The sequence below is a fragment of the Bidens hawaiensis genome, unplaced genomic scaffold (genome assembly GCF_021521415.1).
Source record: "Bidens hawaiensis isolate Kalapana, Puna unplaced genomic scaffold, B.hawaiensis_p1.1 tig00011081_1, whole genome shotgun sequence".
NCBI classification, from domain to species: Eukaryota; Viridiplantae; Streptophyta; class Magnoliopsida; order Asterales; family Asteraceae; genus Bidens; species Bidens hawaiensis.
In genome coordinates this window covers 505,386-527,467 of record NW_027491856.1, presented here as the reverse complement: position 1 = coordinate 527,467, position 22,082 = coordinate 505,386, and the positions used below count along the sequence as shown (strand labels likewise).

The 22,082-nt window shown below is 38.6% G+C and overlaps 1 pseudogene; it reads right to left on the bottom strand.

Moving 5' to 3' along the window:
• Positions 1-9,589: 9,589 nt before the first annotated feature.
• LOC143537129 (dehydration-responsive element-binding protein 1B pseudogene) lies at positions 9,590-10,243 on the bottom strand (annotated as a pseudogene).
• Between the last annotated feature and the right edge of the window lie 11,839 nt (positions 10,244-22,082).

Below are 22,082 nucleotides of genomic sequence, written 5' to 3'. Positions count from 1 at the left end.
ACGACAACTTCGCCTGCAAGCTAAGTTCGCCTGATGAACTTCGCCTGCAAGCGAAGTTCGCCTGATGACAACTTCGCCTAAAGCCAAGTTCGCCTGGTGACAACTTCGCCTAAAGCCAAGTTCGCCTGGTGACAACTTCGCCTAAAGCCAAGTTCGCCTGGTGACAACTTCGCCTAAAGCTAAGTTCGCCTAAGGTTTAACTTCGCCTAAAGTCAAGTTCGATTAGAGAATAGATTAAAACGATAAGTAACAGTAAGCTAATACTAGGCCACCAGATTAGATCAGGCGAGTATTGATACGTGTAACTTATACAGTCAGCCGAGCTCAGTTAAAGAAGGGATTTACAACTATCAGAGGAAGAAGCAGAGTTCAGGTGAGTTTCTAGCCCCATTCCTTGTTATGTTTTCGGGGCTGTGTGCATATTCGATGTGTTGTTAATACATTTATCCTAAGTGATAAGTGTATGTCATATGTGATATATGTGATGGATATGAATGATTGCTTGTCGGTACGCGAACGATCTTCGGATATTGCGCGTACTGTCAGGTCAAAAATAAAGGTACGAATATTATATATCGAAGATGTATGAATATTAGAAATGAATACTTGTTGGGGCGTGAACGATCTTCGGATATTGCACGTAACGACAAGGGGTATAATGTAAAGAACGCCTAGAATGTTTTTATGCTATAATGTAATTATTGTATATGTGAAGTATGTGTATACAGGAATACGAATGGTATGTGAGTTCTATGTTCGACATAGTAGGTTAGGATGGCAAATCCCTCTAGCTTCTGTCGGACATAGACTCGGCTGGTGATGGCGTAGTTAAGGACTGCGAGCCTTATACGTGATGTAGATGATAGATATAAACGTAGATAGAGACGGTAGGCCTTATACGTGTTATAGGAGATAGACGCCAACGTAGATAAGGACGGTGGACCTTATACGTAACGTAGATAAGGACCGCGGACCTTATACGTAATATAGGTAGGCGTCAGCACATGAAAGGACTGTGGACCTTATACGTGCTTTAGCATGGGGGAGGACTGCGGACCTCGTACGTGCTATGAATTAGGTTGCAACATAGGGAAGAATCGTGGACCTTGTACGTGTTGTGGATGTATGATGGTATAGGGAAGGATCGCGGACCTTGTACGTACCATGAATGGTGAACATAGGTAAGAACGGCGGACCTTTTACGTGTTCACGACCTTGAGTACAGGTATAGACGGCGGACTATGAACGTACTCTCGGTAGACTGAGGTTAGTGATTGTAGATATGTATGTACGTATGGTAGTAGTATGTATGTAGAACAGAAGGGTAATTGGTTAAGTATGGATATGTATCTTCAGATATGTATGTATGTGTATGTATTGTGTGGCGTCCGATTAACTAGAACTCAATCAGCGTAGCTGACTTTTTTTTTGAAGAAGAACCAAAGAGGAGCGGCAGGCTCGAGCCAAGAGCCGAGGAGGTCGTTCCTAAAAGAAAAAAAACTCTGTGGACAAAGAACGAGACGGCTTTGTGTCGTGCTTGGGTTGAAATATCCGAAGATCGACATGCCGGTATTTTATTTAAACCTTTTTTTTTGGTTCATATAAAATTTTAAAAATATGTTTTAGACATTTGTTAATCTTTATTTAATTGTAACGGATTATCAAAAGTATCGTATATTGTGGGGCAAAGTGCGAGTATTGTTCTGCACGATGGTGGAAAGTAGGGACCGTACCGAAAATATGATATCAAGAAGATGGTCCGAAACTCGCAAATTTGTCTGGTTTTTTTACAAATTTATATAGCGGAAACAGTCGTCGAATACGAGCGATATTATTGGATGAATTCAGATATCGGCTTCAGCGACAACACCTAGTCTAAGGACCAGGGTCCAAATGGCAAAGCCCGTTGCGGAGACCAGTTAGTTGGGAACTTATGATCAATGGCAACCAATCATCACAACTTGACCATAAGTTAAAATTGTGCATAGGTGACAACTAGCAATGGCAACTTGAAGCTGTTGTCAGCAGGTGCAACTTCCAAACAGTTGTGTAATGGCCACTTGAAGTTGCTGTTAGCAGGTGTAACTTAATTATACTCTTGTGTGAAAAGTTGTCACTTTTCATTGTGTCTATTCTCCGCATATATAAGATTTTTCTTCTCTCTCATTTCTGTTATGTTTTCTCTTTCATATACTTGTTCTTGGTTTCTTTGAATTATCAGATTATTGATTTGGAGTACCGTCAAATTACTTTAATATGAAAATGATTAGTACACTAAAAGTAAAAAGATTATTTGGGGGTTTCATGTGATCATGGATGCAATTATCGGTTTTTTGAACCTCTCTCGTGTTGTTGCTATTATAGTGACTGAGTCAGTTATGTTTTTGGTGATTATGTATGTGTTTGTGTATTTTTGTCTTGGTGATTTTAGAGTCATCATATCATATTAGTTAATTGGGATTTACTTAAAAAACCAATGATAAATTAGTATAGACATTGATACAAGTTAGATGGTGTGGAGTGCGCTTTCATTCAAATCTAATTTGATTTGTGGCACCAAGTCACCAACGAACCTCAAGGGTTTAAGGGGCATTAATCCTAGCGGGGTCCACCAGGTTGAGCCCCCAATAAAAGGGTCTGATCCACTGATTAATAGGAAATGATGATCCTGATTGGTAGAAACATCAATAGAAATTGGGTGATCGTGAGTAACTATCAAGGAACACTTTGGAGGATTCGAGAAAAACATGCATCTTAATAGTTAAATGATTATCAATAATCTAAAGAATGGATCAAGTAATCTAAACTGATAGTTAAATGTCTATCAGTATTCTAAGGAACTTTTGGTTGATATGCGTGAATGTGGATCAGGTAATTTAAACTTATGATTTATTGGTACAGTGGTATGGCGTTTGTCCATAAAGAAGGAAGTGATGGGTTGAAATCCTTGCAGGTACAAAGTTACAAGAATTTTAGATGGTAAAATTTGCTATTAAAAAAAGTAATCTAACCCCAATTTTTAGTTTTATAATATAGTCAAAAGTATGTCTATAGTGAAATAATTTTCGTTAAGTTGTACCAGCGATAAAGTAGGTCAAATGAACAATTAGGTTAACCAAACGAGTTATATGTTAAATCAAATGACTTTTAGGAAGCGACCAAATCTTTGCTAGATGCATGCATGCAATAGGAAAGCTCCAAATGCAAATGCGTGTACACTCAACTCTTACTGTAGCAAGTTTACATGTGAACATGTGAATTATGCATATCTTATAAATTGTAAAAATGATAAATCATATTGTCGAGATGCATGCAATTATGATACATAGCTCCAACAAAAAAAAGAGATTAAATTACAAGTGAAGGTTTTCTAAACCAAATAGATAAACTTCAATTGAGTCTGAGGGTCATGAACCTCAGGTTGAGATCTTTGAATCTTAAAGGATTAATAGGGATCATATTGCGATATATAAATCTCTTAAGGGTTAGTGAATATCGAATTAAAATATTTGAATTTCAAATTATTACTATTTAGGTGATGACACTACAAAAATTCGGGCTGTGACATAACATAATGGAACAAATCACAAATGGTAATTTAAAAGACTTGTTTAGGTTAGCCTTGAACGCATAACCTTCATGTTACATGGCATCAACCTTACCTTTGCTACAAGACTCAGCCATATAAACATATATTTGTTGGATTCAAAAATGACATTATAATCTTTAATACTATTCCATTTTGAAATGCAATCATGTTTTCATAAATTACACTAATAATTTCTAGTTTTATAATCCGGTAAGTCTTTTGCCACATTTCAGTTTTGAAAAAGTTTGGATCGGTTTATGAAATATTTTTGAATTCCTGTAAAAAAAATATATATATAGCATGTGATAATTTAAAAAACATTCAGAGTTTTCTAAAGGCGGTTAATCGACAGACAGCCTAACCGAATACAAGGAATTGTCTTATTTAATATAAAACTGATAAGTTAACATTTCTGCGTAAGCTGCACCTTCGGCTATGGTTTAGCTAGTGTTTAAAACGACCCATGTATAATTTAACACACATTTAACGTTAAGTAAGCTAGTAGACAACATGCATTTTATAATTCATTAATTTGAGTAATTCAATGTGTAAAATTTTAGTTTAAAACAAGCTATGTTAATTTTTTTAAGTAACAAATAATTTGGATAAAGATTAGACATATGTTAAGGTCTCGGGCCCTTTTCCAATGATGGAAGTGTGAATCCTCACAGCCCCATCATGCTCAGGTTCGTTGAACGATGGCAAATCGAAACCATAATATGAATTAATTAACTAATTATTGCCGTAATTAATCGTCCACCATTTTGATTATCTTTTCTTGAACAAGCAGAGAATCTCAAGTGTAAACCTACACTTTCATGGCTTTGTCGAAGGTTGACTCCTTGACCCTCGTGAGAACGTACCCTTGATGTGTTGGAACCGGATGAAATCTGTAAACCCTCGCTCGCTGTTGGATTCAAACCCTGGATGAAAGCCTTGATTCGTTTTTCCACCCATAAGTCCTTCAACTAGGCCAAAGTGAAAATCGAATTTATGTCTCCACTTTAATAGGGTAGGCTTCTTACTACCAGGCCAACTTCATAAGTTATTAAAAATTTAATAAGTTATTAAATTATTGCAAAGTTCAAAATCACCTTAATATGACACTAGTTACAAATTTCATTAGTTAGTAAAAACACATTTTTTTAACAATACAAATCCAAAAAAACATAGGTTGATAAATGTGGTACCTATTTGGTGATGCGCACAAGTTGGTTCCGAACTTCCGAACGTGAAGGAGTTGCCGAAATCAAACCTTTTGAAGACTTGTTTTGTAGTGCAGACGGATAACAGAAAATAATTACTTAATTTAAAACGAAACTCAAACATTCTCTCTAACTATACTCTTAATTATGTTGTTTTACAGCTACCGGGCTTTAAACCCTCCTTATTTCAAAAGATAAAGCTTTATTTAAAGCATATGCGTACCGTCACACCAAAAAACATGTGTATTGTGCTCATTTTGTTTCGTATTTCATTTAATATGTGTTTTAGAGATAATATCCCACCTACTAGTAGTCTACTACTACAGTGTTCTGTTCTCTCCAAAACAACAAAAAGAGTGTGTTCAGTTTTTCACACTTGTTTCATTTGTTCTTATTTGCATGTATCATATTAATGGGTTAAGAAGGTTGCCTTTTTGGACCATGTTATATACTTGTACACACTTTACACTTTCTTAAATTGCTAAAAATATGATTTAAGTGTTTATATCATTTTACATTGTTTGAATGTATTGGAATTAATCACGACATTAAAATTGATCAACGCCCATGAAAGAAAAGTAATTAGAATCGTAGAATAAGTTATTCTACAAATAGGAATAAAGAGAAGAATTTGTAGTAAAAAGAAAACCTCAAAAAAATTAATATAAAATTAATAAAAAAAATCATAATTCAAAATTTAAATAAAAAACGAAAAAAGGTAAGAACATAAAAATATTTCCACCGTCTTTCTAGTTTTCAAAAAATCATTGTGTCTTTTTATTTATTATTGTATTTTTTATTTTTTTCGTCGTTAATTGTGTTTTTTTCCTTAACATTGTCTTTTTTTTATATCGCGTTATATTACTCAACGTTATGTTATATTTTGTTCGGCATTTTGTTATATTTTGTGATATATTTTTATTTATCAATTGTGTTGTTAGTTCATTTTCGACATTGTGTCTTTTTTTCAGCATTTTGTCTTCTCGTCGTTTTTTTAGAACGAGAATGACAGGAAAAACAATTTAGTTTTTTTTTTATTTTTCCATTTTTTATTTATATCTTGAGTTATGATTTTTTTTGTTATTTTTTTAGAGGTTTTTTTAGCTACAAATTCTTCTCATATTTTTCATTTTTATCTTCCTTTGTCTTTTAACTTTTCCCTCTATCAATAATATGTATTATTAGATCTGAATACTGTGTGATTACAAGAATTGAAATGAAGCAGAAAACGAAAAAATTGATAAGAGTTTCAACTATGTATTTCTAGTAGGCTTGTAAATGACCCAATGTTTAGTGAACCGTTCGACGGAAAGTTCGTTTATATTCGATTTTTTAAATGAATGAAAATGAACAAAATTAATTTGTTTTCATTTAGTTAAATGAACAAACATGAACAAATATTCCCCTCGTTCATTTATGTCCGTGAAAAGTTTGCATTCGATCATTAATTATGGACATTATTTTGTTTATGTTCATTTGGGTTTGTTAGTTTACTAAACCATTCGTTCGTACAGTTAAACAACGAGTATAAACAAACACGTTTATTTTTTTAGCAAACTAGAAAAAAAAAACCATTCACTTAAGGTAGCGTTTGGTATGCAGGAATGACAGTAGGAATGGAATGATTCATTACGTGGGAATGAAAAAAGTGGTGTTTAGTTGCTCAATGGAATGGAATCATCCATTACACATGGAATCTCATTCCATCAAAACCATTCCTTCCCACCCCCTTCTTTTTTTCCATCCCATTCCATTCCTCCTTCACCCTACTTTCTCAACAACACTACCACCTAACAACCACCACCACCATTACCATTGGCACCACCACCAACTCCGCCGACACCACCACCGCCGCCTCCACCATCGCCACCACCATTTTCGTCGCCGGAGCTACCACCATCGCCATTATAGGGTTTTTTTTTTGTTAAAAAGTATTTTGAGATAGAAATGTTCTTATTATTTGTATTTCATTTCTACAATTTTTTTGGATACCAAACAATAAAAATTAATAATTGATTTCATTCCTATTGGTTAACCAAACAAGACAAATGAATGGTAATGAGCCATTTCATTCCCTTGTCCATTCCATTCATTCTCTCATTTCATTCCCCCTTCATTCCATTACCTCCAACCAAACATACCCTAAATGTTATCCGTGTTTGATCACTTGTTCGGTTAAAGTTACCCAAACATGTTCCATTCTTACAAGCTTTGTTTCTAGATATCTGATTTTACCTTTACGCATCTTCTTTATATTGTGTTCCAGTTCACTAGACACCGATAAACGTGATGTTACAAATTAATATCATCTGACCAATATTTGATCATATTCAACGCTCCATAAACAATTAGCCATGTGGTTTCTTTAATAATATTAATGGTCCATAAAAACAATAACTCACTGTTTAAACGTGGGCCGGTAACCGGTTAATCCAGAAATATAAAAAAAAGACGTCCCTTGTGAGCCAAATTATTTGACGAGGTAGCTAATTTCTGGTCCGATATTCGGTTTCAAAACGTTCATTTATGCCCCAAACGGTGGTGAGATTATTTTATATAGAGAGCATTAAATTACTGAAACTAAACTAGGAGGGAAAACAACGTAGGAAAAAAATGTTTCTTTCTATTTTAATATAGCATTTGTAAAGAAATATGAGAGCAGGGCCGGCTCAACTTAGTCGGAGACTTAAAGCTATCTAAAATTTTGAGGCTTTTTTTTTATGTTTATAGCATCAGAGAGTATCCAATAATTATGGAATATGAATGATATATAGGGATAATGGATATAAGGCATTACTCATTAGCTTATGGCCCATCACTTAATTACTGATTCTAAAACCCAAAATACATATGCGTTCTTTTAAATGGAGGCTTAAAGCCATTGCCTGATTTGGCTTACCCAAGAGACGGTCTGCATGAGAAATATGGAGAAGAGTGGTTTCATTTGTATATCTTCAATTATACATTACACAAGCACATATACGCTAGTAAGTAGTAGTTATAGCTAACGTTGAATCATAACAAGAAGCATGATGATTCTTTATGTTTGCCCATTATAACTATTTGTAACACTTCCCCTCAGACATATTATTGTTCAGTATACACTTTAACAATATATAGGGCCGTCTTTGAGGATCTTTTAAAATTTCGAGGTTTGGGAAGAGCACAAAAAAGGATCTCTGAAATCATGTTTTTAATTACGTGATAGATAATCTGGCAATTTACCAATTTAGTAGCATTTTCAAAGCTCAATATGAGACAAAGCAAATAATAATAATAATAATAAGTTACTTAAATAGCCTATACAAAATATAAATGAAAGTTTATTTTATAAAACTAAAAACACCATCAATGAAAATTGAACCCATAACATTTGATTTCATACACTACCACTTTTTCTATTGCACCAATGAGTCATTTTATAGACCTGTATTTTAAAACAAAATTTAAAATATTATAGGTCTCTCGGAAGAATGGGTTTGGATCCGTGGCCTTCCTCGACTCCCCTTTAGGCCGGACCTGACAACATACTTCAAGATGATGTTAACTAGTTGATTATGACTTCTCATAAAAAAATCTTGCTAAAGAACCTAGTGAAACAAAGCATAGTTAAGGGAAATATATGCAATGTGTATAATGTTCCCTCTCAAACTAAAATACGGCTTTTTAATATGTAGAGCCTTGTCTTTTATAATGAGTGCGTGAGTTGTTATGTAAACTTTTTTTTTTCAAACTACGTAAGTTGTATTGTCTTCAAATAAAATCGCTAGTCTTTCTTCATTATTTATGAACTATATGTGTTGTATCTTGTATCATTGAACTTTATATAGTTGTTTCATAAGAAAATGTTGTGTCGTCATATGAGAACACGTACCTAATTAGGATTATATTTTATGTGTATCTAATATATATACTCATCACAAGCATGCCTAACCGTATGAGATATTGTTTTTATTTTAAACAGAAATCATAAGTCTCGTGTCTTACAAATATATGGGCCCCGTTTTTAAGTCTATGCGTTCGGTCTGACTATATTTCGTTGCACATTACTAAAAGTGCAGTATTAAGATACATGATTGATTGATATATATTATTGTATCAATCTCTGATAAGTACGGTATTTCTATACTAAGTACTTAATTACTACGCCACACGTCATGTACTTAAGACAACAAGGATTTATTAGCAATTGGACAAGTAAAAGTTTGCTTAGCGAATAAACTTTATTCATATTAATTTGCCTTTCTTTTCTTTTAGTTATTTTTATGTGGTAAATAGTTTGTTGACTCTTTTCTCTTGAAAGACACTTAACTTTTAACTTTATACATTTTACTTAATCGTGTCTGTGTGGCTTGCTTATTTACCATCATTTAGGTAACTTTATATCGGACCTTTAGGAACCTTTTTCTAGTAAAAGCCACAATTATTGAGATTGCCAAAAACCCTAGAACCATCATTGGGATCGGTTGATGGTGCTCAAGTGGTGGTAGTTAGTTGGCAGTGAGTCAATTGGTGGTGGTTGCGGTGTTCAGGTGGTGTTTTTCGGCAACAAATTTGACTTTTCCGGCCAAAAACGTTTTTCCGACGACCTGAAACTAACGGCGTCAGGATTCTATTAGTCGTGGACCATTAGAACAAATACGTTAAAAGTTGGAACTCTCAGTGGCCAATTCATTAGTTAGGACCAGCAGTAACCAAAAGAAAATAATTTGGATTAATAAAAACCAATGTGCCCCCAGTAAATAAACAAATTAAATTGAAATATGGTACTATAGTCTATCTGGTTTCAATTCGTCTAATACCTCCACAAATTCAAATCCACATTAGAATCATCAATGTCATGATCATCATTCCAGTCAAAACCCTTTTTCATGCCTGGTGGTGTAATCACCAATCCCTCCGCCATGCTATTATAAAAACCAGGCATATTAAACAACATTTCTTCATCCACAAAACCCGTCTCCGCCACTTCAACCGCCATCTTTTCACCACGGTTTTCCACCTGAGAAAACCCTGATGAAGAAGATGGCTTAGTGTCATAAAATTTGGTCCCAAATGCGAGAGCTGCCTCAAAAGCAGCTAGTTTAATATCACTATCAGAAGTTGAAGCGGCTCGTCTAATCAGACGAGCCGAGTCAGAAAAGTTAAGCGGTGAGTCAACACCGCGTAAAGCTAGGGTCGCTGCATCATAAGCCCTAGCCGCCATTTCCGGGGTTGGGAACGTTCCCAACCAGATTCTATGTTTGGTACTTGGCTCACGAACTTCACTGACCCATTTGGTCCCGTTTCTTAATCGGACACCTCTATAGACGGGGTGTCTTGTTTCTTTAAACTTCTTCCTCCCAGCATTTCTTTTAGCTGATGAGGATATGACGAGTTCGGTTGTGTCAGGCTGAGAAGACGATGACGAAGAGGTCGAAAACGAGCCGTCGTCGTCAATAGTTTCCATTTTTGTGACTTAAAGAGGAATGGAAGAAGTTGATGAGAATTTATAGTAAGACATTTTTAGTTTGAAGGTATTTATAAACAATATGAATAAAGAATTGAAAGTTGACATGAGAGGCTGGCTACATGATTACTCATTAAAAACACGTGCAAGATTGATGACCAAGTAAAACATAGAAAACAAAAAAAATTTGCTTACAACGAAATGGCGGACGGAAACGGGTCCACCACAGATTAGTGACGTGGAGAGCCCAACGTCGGATAAGTATGATTCTTAATTATATATACTTTATATTTTGGTTTTGCTGTCTTATGTTAAGCAAGCATTGAAACCTAAAAACTATACTATATTATATTGAGTAGTTTTTGGTATGCAGGAATGACAGTAGAAATGGAATGATTTATTACATGAGAATGAAAAAAGTGGTGTTTGGTTGCTCAATGGAATAGAATCATTCATTAGACATGAAATTCCATTCTATCAAAACCATTCATTCTCATCCCCTTCTTTTTTTTCATTCCATTCCTTATTCACTCTACTTTCTCAACAACACTACCACCTAACAACGATTACCACCACTACCATTGGCAACACCACCAACTCCGCCGACACCACCACCGCCACCGCCACCGCCACCACCGTTTTCGTTGTCGGAGCTACCACCGTCGCCATTGTAAGGTTTTTTTTTTGGTAAAAAGTATTTTGAGATATGAGTGTTTTTATTATTTATATTTCATTTCTATAATTTTTTTGGATACCAAACAATAAAAATTAATAATTGATTTTATTCCTATAAGTTAACCAAACAAGACAAAGGAATAAGGATGAGCATTTGGTACTTGGTATCGTCGGTACCGAATTGGTATCAAAGTTTTAAGTTTCGGGATCGGTACGGTACCGGTATTTCCCGAATTTTTACCTTCAATACCGGTACCGTCCCGGTACCGAACCGAATATTTTGGTACCGGTACCAAGATTTGGCGATTTTCAGTACTGGTACGGTATTGAGCTCATCCCTACAAATGAATGATAATAATCCATTTCATTTCATTGTCCATTCTATTTCTTCTCCCATTCCATTCCCCCTTCATTCCATTACCTCCAATCAAACATACCCTGAGTTATAAGTTATTTAGAGTAGAAAATTGATCACTAGGCTCAGGGGAAATTGTTGTGTTACATTGGCTACTCGTGACTATTAATTTTAGATATATGATTCCAATTATAATTAACGTATAACATATATGATAAAAACATATATGATTTTTAATTATTTTTCATCTCTATGTGTAACTAGTTAATTAAAATACTGACTGTTAAAAAAATTAATTAATTAAGAAAGGACATTTGAGTAGTTTTTGTTTGTCGTATGGGAATCTAGCTAAAGGCAAAATTTAAGTAGTTTTTGTTTTAGCCAAAGGCGAAATTTTAAGTAGTTTTTGTTTGAGCCAAAGGCGCAATTTTTTTGAAAAGTAAGTAAAATGAGTATTGGGTTTAAACAGTTAAATTTTTATATGGGCTTACTTGGTTATAATTTGGGCTGCATAAAAAACTTTTGTATAAAAAAAAATTAAGCATGTCTCAAATAAAGCTAGAACCCACAACCTCTTGGTTGTAAGTAATACCCATTTGCCACTAGACAAAGCTAATAGTTATGTAATTGTGTTTAAACATTAAATATACATATTGTTTTTAATAAAAATACATATAATTTTTTTCAAAAAAGAAACTTGGGCTTAGCAAGGTGTCGGACCTGTGGCCGTCGACCACCTGCCACCCCCAATGGCCGGCCCTGAGAAAAGTTATTACGTGGTCCCACGTACCGCAAACACAATAGCAAACTAGCAATGTCCTTAATCATGAACACTTACGCACGATATTCTAACGTTATTCTTGCTCGTGTTGGTTATTAAAGTTTTATCTCATTTATATTCTCATTCAAATTATCCTTCCAGAATATTTTTAGTTTTGATTTTGTCTGTGAGGTTCGGGTTCATTTCGTCATGTGATTTTATTATCGTGGGGTATAATAATGTTCTCTTGCATGTGTGACACAAATGTAAATGAATGTAGCTGTTATATGACTAATTTACGAAGAGTGGGGTTTGGCCTTCAGTCCGTGTTTCATGAAGTCAAATTTACACCGGTGAGTTGGTGACATGATTTTGAGGCACATAGATTTGAAAAGGGGATCCTGGATTTTAATAATTTGAATTTTAGCATTTTAGTCGTTATTAATCTTAACTTAAGAAATTTCTTATGTTAATTTTAATTTTCATCATATTGGTCTTCACTTCCTAACAGAGACTAACCAAGATAGTTTTTGGGCTAAATATGTTATTTCTTCAAGTTGATTGGGGTAAAAACGTGTTTCTTTTAACTTACACAGAGCTTGAGCTCGAGCTTGGCTCGCTTATATCTTTATTTCTAAAGCTCAAACTCAGATCATGAGTGGTTTTCCAGGCTCGATGTCAACTCGTTTACTATTTATTAATCAATTTTTATTTTTTATATATTTTCAATTATAACTTTACATAATATGTAGTATTTATTTTTTTTCATTACTATATATATTAATTAATAACAATAATATAAATTTTCAAACTCTCCCTTCATAAACCTATAATAGGCATCACGGTGGAGCTAGTGGTAGCGCCGGCGGTGATATATAGCGGCCGCAGAGGTTGCAGCAGCGGCGGCGACCGTGGTGGTCGGTTTTGAAGTTTAATTATCTTTTTCATTGTCCCCCTCGCCTTGGAGAAATGGTGGTTTTTTGTCCTAAACTAACCGGGTTAGTCTTCGTTAGGAAAAAGCTTGATGGGGACCAATAAAATGAAAGTTGGGATTAAACTAAGGAATTTCTTCAATTGAGATTAATATCAACCAATAAGATAAAGTGTGAGTTATTAAAATCCAATATCTCATTTGAAAATTGTGTTAATTCAACACACTTTTGGGATAAATTGGTTGTGGCTCAATGGTAGAGCACTCACTTTACTAGTGAGAGGTAGGGAGATAAAACCTCACTATCACCAATTTATATGGGAGATATGAGAGATGACCCTGGCTTGCCAGGATTTGAGTCCTGATCTCACCCGGTTTTACCGGCTCCTCGCTGTCGTGCCGTTTGGCGGGCCTGAGGGTTGGGTTTTATCCAGGGAATCCCTCAATAGGTGGACCGCTAGGGGCTCCGTCCGTCCGGACTCGTGGCCGGCTCGGGCTACCTTTAGCCATTGAGGGCCACGTACGAAATACCCGGTGTTACTTAGTTGGTCGTTCCAAAAAAAAACAAAAAACACACTTTTGGGAAATATAGTCTTAAACCGTATTTATTAACTCAAGTCTGTGGACATGTTCCCAACATAATATTATTTAAGAGACAGAAAATATACAATGCATAAATTGATTTCTGTAGGGTTTTTTTCTAAAACTTGATTTTACATATCCGAATTAGATAAAATATTATAATTTACTTATTAATAAACTTAAGAGAATCCGAGTCAAAACTAAAATGGTCAAGTCATCAAATGGGAAAAACACCAAAAGGAAACAAACCCGCAGGCACACATCTTAAAGCAGCTAGCCCGGAGATGCCACCAGAATGGAGAACACCTAGGCTCACTATCTGTACCAGAACTGTGTATGAATGCGCATCAACATGGTAGCGCCGCTCAGGGCTGTCAAATTTTGACACGAATCTCTTAACACGACACGGGTTTTAACCAGTTTGAGTTTAAACTTAATAGGTTTCGTGTGTTAAATATGTCAACTTGTTTAAGATCTGTTTAAATTCGTGTCCTAATAAGTTAAAGACTTGTTAAATTGTTTAGTTTTTTAATTTAGAAATAAAAATTATATATGCACTTATAAAGTCATAAACCTAAAGTCATACTTACATAAGGCATGTTAACCTGTTACTAAACAAGTTCGTGTTCGTGTTTGGAAAAAAAAATGAAACAATTAGTTATCGTGTTGTGTCTAACATGTTTTGACAGACTTTGCGCCGCCTGTTCTTGAGGTATGCGTGGGACCACTGTGATAGCAACACAAAGGAGACAATAATACTGCATAGTGGGAGCCACACAAAACGGCCTCTATAACCCCCGCCATGAAGACTGCAAAAAGGACAAACCGGATATTCCCCTTACACGTTACCCGACAAACATTACATACATTCAGCTATAAATAAAAGACTACATCAAATGGTAAAAAGGATTCAATCCCTCTCATTATACTCTCTTTTTATTACCCATCACTTACCATACTGGTTCTGATTCTCAAACCAGAGAATGGTTATAGGAATCCCCCATTCCTATAACAAAACTAGCAACGTTTCTAGTTTTGCAGATCAGAGCACTCATACCCGAATTCAGGATTTTCTAGTCATGGGTGTCACCAAACCTATATAGTTTTTAATCGGGTTATAACATCTCATTTATTTGTGAAACCTTTTCATCATCAAACCTTAAGTATATTATTAACTGTCTTACAAAAAATAAAATTAAAATCCAAAAAAATATTTAAATATTAGAAACGAAAAATGTAAAACAACTTCTGTTGTCACACCCGGCCCTGAGCGGCGGAAACAGCCGGGCGCGCGCGAGTGGGGATTGATAATTAAGCACGGGCCATTGCAAACATTCAAAGTAAGATTTTCATTGCGCATGAAATGTTTAATACAAATACATTACATTGTTTAAAAATTACATAAAAACATCCAAGTATAAAAACTGTTGAAGATTTCCACGCCATATCCCCTTGCGCGGCGGGAACAACCACGCGCATCGAAGGGATAGAACTAAAATCTTCCAAAAAGCTAGTTTTAGATGTTCAGCGTGAGGTGCTCTAAGTGTGACTCCATGCGCTACCTAGTTATCTCCTGAAAGACACGTAAAACATTTGAATCAGTATAAACTGAGTGAGTTCACAAGTTTTAGTAACTTGATAAATCGTATTGCATCATTATCTTGATAAAAATCATTCTGAAACATAATTCTGATAGCATCATTAAAACAAATGCTTGGTAAAACATAGTTCTATCAACACATTCTGATAAAATCGTTCCGCGGGTTACGCGCGAACATTTCTGGGAACTGTGCTCGTCTGTGTAAGTGGCGCTGCCACTACGAGCGAAACAAGTAATACCGTCCCGCGGGTTACGCGCGGACACATCTGAAAAACCGTGCTTGTCTGTGTAAGTGGCGCTGCCACTACGAGCGAATAATACCGTCCCGCGGGTTACGCGCAGACGTTGTGCCGGAAAACAAGGCGCTCGTCTGCGTAAGAGGAGCGACCTCTACGAGCGGGCTCAAACCCATAGTACTGCCCCATGACCATACTAGGCACTCGTCTGTGTAAGAGGTGCGACCCCTACGAGTGGGCGGATCAAACCAGCAGTCCCTACCCTTAGAGTTCCAATGGTAAAGTGATCACTTACTCGAATCTGGTGCACTAACATCGAAAAACCATAGATAACCGTTCGCATTGCTCATCATGAAACATAACTTAAACACATAATCGCTTGCATAGCTTGTATGTATACCATGATAAAACATTATTTAAGTACGTGTCCCTCGCCCCGAAAACAGTTTAAAAATAGTGAAAACAGTGAAAATAGGGGCTGTGAGACTCACCTGTGGTTCTTGTTAAGGGATTAATCGAGATTCGGGTTTTCTTGGTGTTGGCCTTTGAATTGAAGGTCTAGTAACTGGAACGGAATTGAAAATAACGGATGCTTGGGAGATGTTTAGTGCAAGTTTGCAGTTCTTAAGAGAGAAGTTTGAAGTGTGTTTGGGTGATAATTTAGGTTACATATTTATAGGCAAACTCAAGGGAACACAATCCCTTGCTTTAGGGGATTGTAATCTTTTCATATCTAGGTGTAATGATGATAAAGTATGGAAATTATTATTATTTATTTAAAAGTGGAGTAGTGGATAAAAGATTTTGATTTGATTTGGACAGGACATGCAGGTCTGTGGTTGGTGGGAGTAGGGTGGCTGACAGTTGACTTTTCATGTTACAGTGTGCTTTTTCAGGTACTTTTGTCAGTGTACAGTAAAAAGTGGAAAATCTCTGAAACACGCTACTGTTTCCTTTTGGGCGGGAGTAATCTCCTTACATCTGGAGAATAGACTAAGTGTTCTGCGCGTATCACTTGGTGCGCATAGCTTTCTGCGTGAAGGACATTTCTTTGCTGCGGGTAGGTGCGTAACCTTCTCGCAGTCAGGGACATTGAGTTTCATTTGTAGATTCTCCAGGTGGTCTTGGTATTTCAACATAGTGATCAGTTATGTTGAAGTCAATTCCATCTTGGAGCTTCAGACAAACTAGCTCTCAATGTTCCCGCCATGCGGGGAGGTTAGTTCCCCTTCCGCACGCGCATAGACGATTTGGGATGCACCCGCCTTAGCATCATGCGAGACGGTCAGCCCATTAGACAACATTAAGTTATAGAAACATAAAACCAATACACTCGCGCATGGCGCATATAACATATGCCCACGCAGGTTCTTAACATGGTGCGCTCGCGCAGGGTGCACATAACAAATACCCGCGCCGATTCTAACATAGCGCGCTCGCGCAGGGCGCACATAACAAATGCACGCGCTGATTCTAACATAGCGTGCTCGCGCAGGGCGCACATAACAAATACACGCGCTGATTCTAATATAGCGCGCTCGCGCAGGGCGCACATAACAAATGCACGCGCTGATTCTAATATGGCGCGCTCGCGCAGGGCGCACATAACAAATGCACGCGCTGATTCTAATATGGCGCGCTCGCGCAAGGCGCATATAACATAATTACCTAATATTTAGGTTGATTACTTGGTTTAAGGGATTGGGAATTTACCGGGTGTCACATTCTCCCCCTGTTAAGAGAATTTCGTCCCGAAATTTAGGAGACGTCACTGGCAGAAGCCATGTTCTGAAAGAGGTGTGGGTATTTCTTGCGCATCTGGTCTTCTCTTTCCCAAGTGAATTCAGGCCCACGCCTCGAGTTCCATTGAACCTTTACTAACTTGATTCTGCTTCTGCGTAACTTTTGTTCTTTCCAATCGGTTACTGCTATAGGTTCTTCTACGAAGTGCAGCTGTTTGTCGATGTGAATCTCTTCCAACGGCAAAATCAACGTTTCGTCAGATAAACACTTTTTGAGGTTGGACACATGAAACGTATCATGAACTCCACTGAGTTCGGCGGGTAAACGGAGTTTATAAGCAACCGGACCGATCCTTTCCAGGATCTCAAATGGTCCAATATAGCGCGGATTCAACTTTCCTCGCTTGCCGAAACGGGGGACTCCTTTCCATGGAGAGACTTTCAAAAGTACTCTATCCCCTACCTGAAACTCCAATGGTTTCCTTCGCACATCTGCGTAGCTCTTCTGTCTGTCGCGTGCTGTCTTAAGGCGATCCCGTATCTGAAAAATCTTGTCTGTTGTTTCTTGGATCAATTCTGGACCAGTCATTTGCTTGTCACCCACTTCAGCCCAGCACAGTGGGGATCTACACTTGCGTCCATACAAAGCTTCAAACGGCGCAGCCTTGAGGCTTGTGTGATAACTGTTGTTGTAAGAAAATTCAACCAATGGGAGATGAGTATCCCAGCTACCTCCGAAATCGATCGCGCACTGCGCGCAGCATATCTTCCAATGTCTGGATTGTTCGCTCGCTTTGCCCATCCGTTTGAGGATGATAAGCTGTACTCATATCAAGGCGAGTACCTAGAGCTCCTTGTAACGATCTCCAAAACCTTGATGTGAACCGACTATCTCTATCAGAAATGATGGACACTGGGATTCAATGTTTTGAAACTACTTCTCGAATATACAATCGGGCTAACTTTTCCATCTTATCGGTTTCCTTGATCGGCAGGAAGTGTGCTGATTTAGTTAGCCGATCTACAATAACCCAGATTGTGTCATAACCCCCAGGTGTCCTTGGCAGTTTGGTGATGAAGTCCATAGAGATTTGTTCCCACTTCCACATGGGAATTTCTGGCTGCTGAAGTAACCCCGACGGCTTCTGGTATTCAGCCTTTACCTTCGAACACGTCAGGCACTTACTGACATACGTCGCGATGGCGCCTTTAAGATTGGGCCACCAATACAGCGCTTTAACATCTTGGTACATCTTGTCTGCGCCAGGATGTACGGAATACCGCGTCTTGTGAGCTTCGTTTAATACTTGCTCGCGCAATCCTCCCTTGAGAGGGACCCATATGCGGTTAGCGAAATATAAATTGCCGTTCTCTTTAAGTTCCAAACTCTTAATCATACCCCCAAGGGATTCGTTTTTAGCAAACTCTGGTTTCAAGGCTTCTTGCTGAGCGTCTCGGATGCGGGTAGAGAGATCTGCGCGAAAGGTCAACCTTAGAGCCTTGACTCGTAGCGTTTTTATTCGCTCCTTCCTACTTAGCGCGTCTGCTACCACGTTCGCCTTTCCAGGGTGGTACTTTATTTCACAATCATAATCATTCAACAATTCAACCCATCTTCGTTGCCTCATGTTTAAATCCTTTTGATCAAATATATGTTGAAGGCTCTTGTGATCCGTAAAGATTATACACTTTGTACCATAGAGGTAATGGCGCCAAATCTTTAGCGCGAAGACAACCGCTCCAAGTTCCAGATCATGCGTTGTGTAGTTCTTTTCATTGGTCTTGAGTTGGCGCGAGGCATACGCTATGACTTTGTCTCGCTGCATAAGGACACATCCAAGTCCCTGATGTGAAGCGTCGCAGTAAACGACGATGTCATCCGTCCCCTCGGGCAGAGACAAAATTGGCGCACTACATAACTTCTGTTTCAACATTTGAAATGCCGCTTCCTGATTTTCGCCCCAAACAAACTTCTTGTCTTTCTGAGTTAGCGCGGTCAGAGGTAGAGCTATCTTGGAGAAGTTCTCAATGAAGCGTCGATAGTAGCCAGCTAGTCCTAGGAATTGCCTCACCTCAGTTGGGGTTTTTGGCGCTTCCCAGTTTTCGATGGCCTTGACTTTGGAAGGATCAACGTGTATTCCTTTCTCGTTTACAACGTGACCGAGAAAGTGAACTTCTCTAAGCCAAAACTCACATTTGGAAAACTTCGCATACAACTTTTCTTTCCTCAACAATTCCAAAATCAATCTCAGGTGTTGCTCATGCTCGGCCTTGGTCCGAGAGTAAATCAGAATATCATCTATAAACACAATCACAAACTTGTCCAAGTATGGTTTGCACACGCGGTTCATCAGATCCATGAATACAGCCGGCGCATTAGTTAGCCCGAAAGGCATCACTAAGAACTCATAATGGCCGTATCTAGTTCGGAAGGCTGTTTTCGGCACATCTTCCTCATGGACCCTAAGTTGGTGGTATCCTGACCGTAGATCTATCTTCGAATAATAACTGGATCCCTGCAACTGGTCAAATAAGTCGTCAATCCTTGGTAAGGGGTACCGATTCTTGACTGTCAGCTTGTTCAGCTCCCTGTAGTCAATACACATCCGGAAGGAACCATCCTTCTTCTTAACAAACAGTACTGGAGCTCCCCAAGGCGAAAAGCTTGGGCGTATGAAACCCTTATCCAATAGTCCCTGTAACTGATTGGATAGCTCTTGCATCTCAGATGGAGCTAATCGATAAGGCGCTCGAGCTACTGGCGCAGCTCCTGGGACTAAATCAATACGAAATTCTACTTGTCGCGGCTGCGGCAATCCGGGCAAATCTTCAGGAAAAACTTCTGGAAATGCGCGCACTACTGGTAAGTCTTCAATTCTTCGCTCATCTCCTTTCTTCTCTACTACATGCGCCAGGAAGGCGTAGCACCCTTTCCTTAGGCATTTACGCACCTTTAGGCACGAAATCAGTTTCGTCGCAACTCCCCTTCTTTCCCCTTGAATTACCAAGGTTTCTTCGTTCAACAGTGGGATCCGAACCTGCTTCTCATGGCAAATAACTTCCGCGCGGTTCTCGACTAACCAATCCATACCTACCACAATGTCAAAACTTCCCAAGTCTATTGGTAACAAGTTAATATTGAACCCGTGACCTCCCATGACTATAACACATTGTTCAGTTCTTTCGTTCGCGCATAACTGCCTACCATTGGCTAGTTCTATAGTATAAGGCGTGTCTAGCCTACTGGTTGCTAAGCCTAGGGAGTTTTTAAACTCAGCAGATATAAAACTTAGGTCAGCGCCAGTATCAAATAAGACAGATGCAAAATGGCCGTTAAGCAAAAACGTACCGGTTACCACATTCGGCTCTTCTTTAGCTTCACCCGCGCCGATCACAAAAGCTCTCCCGCGAGCTTGGTTTCCCCTTTGCGGGCAATCCCGACTGAAATGCCCTGGCTTTCCGCATGCGTAGCAGTTGTCACTGGCTCCAGCTTCTTTAGCACGGCAATTCACCGTCTTGTGCCCTGGCCTGTTACATTTGGCGCACGTGACGCTCGCGCATTCACCCTCGTGGTGAAACTTGCATTTGTTGCACCATGGGTAAGGCCCGCTGTATCCTTTCCTTGATGGCTCCGCGGCTTGGATCGCGTAAACCCTTGCGCTTTCCTGCTTCTTGAACGGTGGCTGCTTGGAGTCGGACCCTCGGTGGTGAGAGTTCCATTTCCTCTTGGAGTCAGAGGTTCGCTGCTCGTTTCCGCGCGTAGTCAACATACCCGCACGGACCGTATCCCTTGTAAGGGTGATGGCCCGCGCTACCGCCTCATCAAAGGTTGGAGGCGCTGCGGCGTTGAGCGGAACCCTAACAACAGGAGGTAACCCAAAAATATACCTCTCGATCTTCTTTTCCTCCGTGTTTGCCATGTCTGGCACCAACTGGCAAAGCTCGTTGAACCGGTTGTTGTAGGCGTCGATATCCGTTCCTACCATGGTGTGGTTCCAGAATTCCTGCTGCAGACTCTGGATTTCTGCGCGAGAGCAGAACTTTCTCATCATCATTTCCTTCAGTTCCTCCCAGGTCTTGTGAAGAGCAACTTCTCGCCCCAAAGTCTTCACTTGAAGCTTCCACCAAGACGAAGCTGCTTCTTGGAACATGCATGTCGCGTAAAGGACCTTCTGGTTCTCACTACATCTGCTAATGGAGAGAACTGTCTCCATCTTGTCAATCCAGTTGTAGAGCCCAATGGCCCCTTCGGTACCCTTGAATGGCCAAGGCCTACAGGCCATGAATGTCTTATAGGAGCATCCTTTGTCCAAGGCTCCTGAATCGGGTTTTGGGGTCTCGTTCTGACGACCCTGACTTGATTCGGCCTTGTTGGCCTCATGTGTCGCGATCGCCTGCGCGATTATTTCCGCGAGTTCCTCGGGTGTCATGGTGATTCCCTTGGCTCTAGTCGGAGGCATTCTCGCTTTAAAAGAGAACGAAAATATTTTAAACTTAGCGCATTTACTCTGAGCACATAATGTTCTTTATCTTTATTCACTAGACACTGTGTGACCCGTGTTCCTAAGTGTGTGTATAGTTTCTTTTGAAAATATTTTCTTTGAAAAATATTTCATGCGATTCCCCAACGGTTATAGTCTAGGTTAAAACTTCTTTTCCTAGTTCGCTATAACCAGTGCTCTGATACCAATCTGTCACACCCGGCCCTGAGCGGCGGAAACAGCCGGGCGCGCGCGAGTGGGGATTGATAATTAAGCACGGGCCATTGCAAACATTCAAAGTAAGATTTTCATTGCGCATGAAATGTTTAATACAAATACATTACATTGTTTAAAAATTACATAAAAACATCCAAGTATAAAAACTGTTGAAGATTTCCACGCCATATCCCCTTGCGCGGCGGGAACAACCACGCGCATCGAAGGGATAGAACTAAAATCTTCCAAAAAGCTAGTTTT